The sequence below is a fragment of the Cricetulus griseus genome, unplaced genomic scaffold (assembly GCF_003668045.3).
Source record: "Cricetulus griseus strain 17A/GY unplaced genomic scaffold, alternate assembly CriGri-PICRH-1.0 unplaced_scaffold_27, whole genome shotgun sequence".
NCBI classification, from domain to species: Eukaryota; Metazoa; Chordata; class Mammalia; order Rodentia; family Cricetidae; genus Cricetulus; species Cricetulus griseus.
This window is the reverse complement of record NW_023276997.1, coordinates 242,165-249,771: the sequence shown is the minus strand read 5'-3', so window position 1 is coordinate 249,771 and position 7,607 is coordinate 242,165. Positions and strand designations below refer to the sequence as shown.

The 7,607-nt window shown below is 40.1% G+C and overlaps 1 pseudogene; it reads right to left on the bottom strand.

The window, feature by feature from the left end:
- Positions 1-4,320: 4,320 nt before the first annotated feature.
- LOC113837888 lies at positions 4,321-4,968 on the bottom strand (annotated as a pseudogene).
- Positions 4,969-7,607: the final 2,639 nt, after the last annotated feature.

Sequence of the window (7,607 nt, the reverse complement as noted above, 5' to 3'; positions counted from 1 at the left end):
GATTGAATTACATGACAATCCCAGTTCCCTTCTCCCTCCGTTCCTCCCCTACCATGCCCCAACTAAAACCCTACCCATCACATATCCTTTCTTCTAATCTATACCTGACTCAAACTTTCTGCTCCCTCGTGACATCTGCATTCTTCCATTTCTTCCTTTCTCATTCTCATAGCTCCCTTCCCCTAAAGAGGCCTCTTCATTGCATTTCCATTTATTTATTTCATACAAACCAGACAAAAATTGCATAATAGGAACATAGTAGTGATGAACAAATGACACATCTTTACAGGCACATGACAATGGAATGTGACAGCAGATGGACCAATCCTGAAGGGACATGTCACATATAAAATGCCTGCTTGCTGTTAAGAGGTTACATGTTTCTTCATGTGCCAAAAGGACACTAAGCATGTAGCCCACCCACCCTGTGCCAAGGAAGGTACACAGTTCATTGTGATTGGTGGCAATTCCTCCTGTGCCAGTGGTATGTGGATGATTAGTGGAAGCTTTGAAAACAGGGAGCATATGTAAGGCTTCTATCCTGTGAGAAACTTTTCATGAGCTAGCAGATTATTTTTATGTCTGAACGGACGTCCATATATATGACATGTGGAAGGCATCTTTTGCTTTTGTATGAAAGAATTTCATGTTTGAAGCATTACATAATCCCTTTTGACACCTGGTACAGAAAAATGCCTTCTCCCTCTTCTGTCTTCTCTGGAGGGCTAAAAGCCTAGAGGGATACTTTAAGGTTCTGGGGAATTCCTCACATTTGTATGTCTTAGATTCTCTTTGGATTCTCTCTTGGTTGCCCTCACATGTGAAATTATCCTCATGGATCAGGCAGTCTTCAGTCTGTTCTGGCCAGGAGTTATTCTCTGGTTATACCTCCTCCACCAGGACACCTACAGAAGAAGATGCCTTCTATGACTCTTCTTGGTACCTTGAGGTGACTTGATTTGATTTTGTATAATCCTGAGATATTTCATCAGAAACACACCCTTACTCAGGCTCAGAACCATTGTCTTTTGGGATAATAAAAATGGAGTCTTTATCATTTACAGGACACTTACCACACCATTTAATTACTAACATTCAAGGGATTGTTGTAGCCATCTTCAATGTCTTCATGTCCTGTGGAAATAAAACAGTTTATGATACTGTGCCCAAGAGAGGGTCCCCACACAACACCACTCCTGTTTGCTAAGTGATGCTCACCTGTTCTCAATTAAAAGTCTTGGGGGATCTGCAAGTGTTTTTCTTGCATTCTCTTGTGTTGATGATGTTGCTGATTGCTATTCTTTCAGAAGGTTGTTGACTTCTTTTAAGCATATATTCTCAAAAATGAAGACTTTCTGTCCCTGCATGTACACAGGAAACTGTAAGCAGAGTCAGATGACAATTATCAGTGAATCTGCCCTCCAATCAATTGCATGGAATCACTGGACTATGGGTTAGCTTTTTTGTCTACCTCTCATTTCTAATGCTCTTATCTTGGTATTCACAGGTTATGTTCCCTAAAGTAACTACTAAATATATATCCATAAGTTTTGCATCTCTGTTGCTAAGGAAAAAGTAAAGTTATGTTTCTGTCATGTCTGTCTACAACATTATCTTCAACTCATCAGTATGCTGAGAGAGGAAACATAATACTGGTCCAGACTGGAATATAGGATCTTTCCACTTCCAATAAGGCCTCTCAGTCTTCCAAGGATTTTCCCTCATTGCAGCCAAGACATGGCTGCTATCACAAAGTTGTTATCTTAGTAAAAGTATACCAAGGATCGATATGATTTGCACAATGGCAATTAGAAAAGTATATATGGAATGTTTGAAAAATTTCACCACATTGCTACTTCTGTCAATGACTGAGAATTATGAAAACATACATATTGAAATATGACCAGATTTAATTACATATATATTAAATATTTCAGTTTTCAAAATTTGCATTGCAGCTGCCTTATTCATCAAGAAAATTCTTATTGGCGTGTGTTGAATATGAATTTGAGAGTCTTATTTCAACATAAGAACTAATATTCTCACATATTGTTTTTTTGGTGATAAAGGCAGTGTATCTTATAATGGGAGCCTTGTATCCTAGTTGTTCACAAACTCACTAATTAATTGAGAATGACTTGGAACTACAATCCTCAAACTTCCTTATCCCCAGTGCTAGGGTCCCAAAGATGCGTCACTACATCAAGCATTCTTTTTCTTTGCCTGTTTTTGTTTGTTGTTTTGATGGTGTTGTTCTTCTGTTTTTAGACAATCCCCCCGTGCCAATGTAGCCTTGGATATGCTAGAACTGATAGATAGTCCATGTTGACCTAACAGTGAAATAAACTGGACTTTGAAATTTTAATGTTGGGATTTAAAACGTGCATTAAGGAGTGAATTTCTCCAAATGTTCTAATTTGTAGATTCAATTGTATCACCTGAAATTTATACATTGAGATCTTATCCCATAACATTGAGGTCTTATGTTAATCACAACAGAAAAGACAAAACCCAAATTCCATCATATCCAAGACTCCTAGAAGCTCAGCGACTAAAATTTCTGAAGTCTAAAGTCTTCCAAATCCATATCCAAAAAAATTGAATGAAGAAGCCTCAGGCTTAAAAGCTGCCATGAGAGAAAAAAATGTCATGTGAAAGGGAAAGAATTCCAAATTTATCAAATGGCTTATCCAAAAAGCACAATGCTTTATTCTTGAGTAAAAAGAAAATTCATGAAATGGCCTGGCTTTGGTGGCTCATGCCTAGAGGCAGAGGCAGGCTTATAGAAGTGACTATAACTCTAGCTGGTCTATAGAGAGAGTTCCTGGACATCTGGGGCTGTTACACAATGACAGTATGTCTTGAAAAACAAAAAAACAAAATAAAAACCAAACAAAAGCCTGATTTGTCTGCACTGATACTCATTACATTTGATGATAATCTGGATTTTAATAAAATGAAGCAATGTTGGGCAGAAGAATGATTCCTATGAATATATTTGTTTTCATGAGTATAATAAACCTACTACTGGCTTGGTGTGTTGGCTCAGGCCATTAATGCCAGCACTTGGGTTGCAGAGGCACAGGAATCTTAGTGAGTTCAAGGCCAGTCTGGTTTACATGGAGAGTTCCAGTATAGGCAAAGTGTTACAAAGCAGAAACCATGTCTGGAGAAACAAAACAAAGCAAAATAAAATAAAAAAAACAATGAAAATAAAACATACCTACGTGTGTCCCAGTATTTACTTCTTTTCTGAGAATTGCATGGGTTACAATTCAGGGTAGCCCTGGAATGGTTGCAAAAAGCCAGTGAGTTTTAATCCCTTACACACAACTTAAATTCCAACACTAGGTAAACACAGGCTGGTGGATCTCTTATTTGAGGCCAGCCTGAGCAACAGAGACACAAAATCTCTCAAAACAACAGTAATTAGGAAGAGAAACAAAAGGAATGTTTGAAGTAGTATGGTAGCCTTACATTCCCAGAAGTAACAAGCAGAAGCACAGGATTTGAGTGTAAGTTCATCCACAATTAGCGAGTTTGAGAAAAGACTTGGCTACAGTAAGACATGTTGCAACAACAAAAACAATTATAAAAACAAATAAGCAAAGTGAAATAAAAATAAAGAAGGACATGAAGAGAAAATCAAACCACCCTTTCCTTTTGGCCACACAGCTTTAATTCCTACCCAGATCACGGTCTTCACATTATGGCTATAAAACTCATGTTTTCACAAAAGAAAATACATGCCACACTCTCTGCCAACAGAGATGGCCTGCTTCAGCTTCTGCCTTTTCTATTTTATACGTCAGACACCTCCTGGGTGCTTGCTCTCCTCTGTCTTATTCTAGTGCTAATGGATTACAACATGGAAGAAAACTGATTTGACCTCTCTTAGCAGCTATCAATTATAAGCACCTCCTTGATAAAAGGTGGAAATTTACCAATTTTGATCAAAAGTACATTGAATAAGCAAGGAAGAAGGCATGAACACACGGAAGTAGGAAAGAGTGAGGAAATGAAGAAAAGATAATATTTTACTATTGTAAGGAATTAATGATTGCATGTGGGATCTTATCTAATTAATTAGATTTTCACAGGAAGGAATGAATTCCATTCTCCCATTAGTCATATAGACTCTGCAGTTCTTCCTAAAAGTATACTCAAGTCTCATTTCTAATCATAGAAATAAAGTCAAATCACCCTACCTAGCTATGTCCCAGGTTTTTAATTGTTCACATCATTGTTTTCTCTGATTTTACCTTTTCTTCAGCCAGTTAATCTCTCTAGCTCAAGCTCATGCTTTAAGGGATAACTCCACTATGGAAGGTGATTTTTGAGGACAGGTCTGTCCTTCTTCTGGCACTGAGAGCCACAGAATGGAGCCACCTAGCCAAGCCCATAGATGTGGAATTCCTGAATCTGCTTCTCACTCACTGTACAAGGAGGGTATTGATAATCATTGTAGGCACAGGAATTTTCTTCATCTTTCAACACATCTCCATTTGGATATACTATAGGGTCACAACCAGGACACGGAATTCTTCTTCATAGGGTTTGGGGGGAAGAAGCTGGATAGCTAGAAAGTCAGTATAAATTATGTTCCGTTTGTTTGCTGGATGTCTCTTCAGTGTTGTGTCACCAGCCCTATAATACCAATTGCAGGTTGTCCAGGCTACTACTGTCCACAGTCACTTCATTGAGATGTACCACATGAAATCGGGGAACCCCCCACCTTGTGATTCCCACAGCAGCTTATTCAGAAGCCTGGCAGAACCCTTCCCAGGTTTTTTAATGAAGGCATATGCTAATATTTTATCATAATTTCCATCAGATTACTTCCATTCCACCTTCAAAGGAGTAGCTCTACAACACTGGTATGTCTTGATTATCTTTCAGAGTGTATTTGGTCATCCTGACCACCTGGCAAAGATACATGAAGACCCATTTAAAGTGGGACATGGCCATCCGGGCACTCTAGCTAGGTGGAGCCGCTCCCTCCAGAGGCAAAATATTTAGGAAGGAATAAATGGATGACTCTGAAATTAGGCCAGCTACCTGGGAAAAGATGAAAGCAGCCATGATTTTTGGAAAACGTTTAGACCAACTGAGGCTATTGGAAGGAACAATCTCACCCTGTTGAGGTGCCTGCAGGCTGTGCAGTGTGCTCTAGATTTCCCTGTTTTGTGAGCTATCACCTGTGCTTGGGTGAACTTCGGTGATGCAGCTGTCTTTTGTTAATTATGACTCCTTTAAGTAATCCCTCTTACATATCCCTGTATGTAGCTCCTGTGAAACTCATAATTTCACCAAATTGGACTTTAGTGTCATCTGAGTTTCAGTCTGTTATGGGTTCCATGTCTTGGGTGAGTTGACATGTGTTGCATGTCCTCAGGACATCAAGGCTCATTTGTTTTCATGTTATTATGAATAGGGTGGTGCTACGCCCACAGCAGTTACGCCTGTGTAGCAGAAGATGCCACTAAGGCGGGTTAAGGCCGCTGGGTTGGGGTCTGTGCTCCCCGGAGATGAGCCCCAGGCGGTTCCCTGGTGATCATGATGCAGCTATCATTGGTGCCACTGCAGCCTCTTCTTCCTTGTCTTTTTGTTCTGTGTATTTCTTGTGTCTTGCCAGCAAACTACACTGATGTTAAAGGAACATCTGAGGACATGCTAAACTCTGTCCCACCATTTATCAAAGCCTTTGCTGAAGTGGCCAGTTTAGGAAATAGATGGGTGAATCATGAGGGAAAAAGACAACTTTAGAAAGACTTGCCTTTCTTAAAAAGAATAGCTAGATCTAGAAAGCCCTGGTGTAGATGGGATAAAGAAGAGAGAAAAGAAGTATTAGAAAATATAAAGCCAGCATTAAAATACTGAGTGACTTTATAGAAAGGATTTGATAGATTTCATGATGCAGAAGAACTTTATGAGGTTTATTTTACAGGAGACTTAGACTCTGAGGTCTAAAGATATCTAGGGCCAGAAAATCAGGAAATGGGTAGAGACGTGGTTGGTGGTATGAGACAGATTTTGGAGAACTCTTTAGATTGTAGTCTTAGACCACAATCTAAAGCTGAGAATAGATCATCTATAAACAATTTTGCTGTTCTTTTTCTTTCTGTTGTATGACCTGGTGATGTAGCCCCCTTGCCAAATTCCCTTATTCCCCTTGCCAAGTTCCCTGATTGTAACAGTATATAAGCATTGCTTGAGATGAAGTAAAATTGCAGCAGCATATTCAACTACATTGAGTGTGTCTGTCTGTCATTTCCTCGCCGATTCCTGATTTCTCCTTGAGCCTTCTCCCTTGTTCCCCTCGGTCAATGGTCTCCACGAGAGGCGGTCCATGGCAGGGTGGTAATAAGCATAGCTGAACAACTTTCTCTTTCCAGTGTGAGTGTGTGTGTATAAAATTTGTGAGAGAGCATGTGTGCCACAGCGTGTCTTTGGTGTTCAAGGGAAAAACTTGAGTGTCCATGTTTGTCTTTTACTAGCATTGCTACCTGTCCAGCTTCTGAAAATTTTCTGGTCTCTATTTAATACCAGAGACACTGGGATTACAATCTTGGGGAGTCTTCACTTTCAATAAACATATGACTTTTAAAATTTAATGGGATTGGTAGCAGGGAAACTAGAGAAGACTGACTGACATCTGAGAACTGTAGAATACTATTTACATGAATAGATTCAAAACTTGAAAATGCTTTCTGTGAGTGAACGCCAGATCTTATGAGGAAGAAGGCAATGGAAGTTAATTAATACGATCATCTTGGAGAAGGTATTCTTGGGTACAGACTTATGTATTTGTTGGAATTTATATGTGGTGTCATTTTCACAAGGGGAATAGTGCTTCAGTTCCACTGAAAAGAAAAAGTGGGTGTTCTCATAAAAGAGTGAATGAAATAGAACCAGATATTAATTGTAACATTTGCCTGAAGACGCCTCACAGCCAGCTCCAGTGTGCAGTATTCTTTATTCCTCTCTAGGTGGTCTCAGGGCATTTGATACTGTAGACATCCTTGCCTAGGCTGCTAGAAGTAGCGAAAATTTTTTAATTTTTTGAAGATCTTGGATGTGGGGGAGGTGCATTTAGGAGTTGCAGATATAAGATTACCATGAGATGTAGCCCAGCCTGAGCTATTAGTCCCCAAGAAGAGATTGTGTATGGCCAAGGCCCACAGCAACAGCAGCTGTCAAAACTATGCAGTTGAAGCCACAACTGAGGATAGGAGACGAATGTAGAGCCTCAACCCAGGCTCAAGTTTCCACCTCAGTTGCAGCCTGAGGCACAAAGGATTCTCAAAGCTCAGGTCCATCTCCTGAGGAGCTCTGCCTAAAATTCCTTCAAGACCTGTGACTCATAGCCCTGATGATACAAGGTTACCATATTGTTGGGAGCTGCAAAGTACTGCGCCCAACAGATGGCGCCAGTTTCTACCTTCTGCCAGCCCAACGGGGAGTGCTCTCTGTGGTAAACAACTCCTAATTTGGTAAAGGCCATAATTCTGCTTGGAGACAACCTATCCTGGCACGCCATGTAGGGTTAGGTGATTTGTAGGTGTAGACTATATCAGGCCCCATCTTTCTCTACCGGGGGCCTCCAT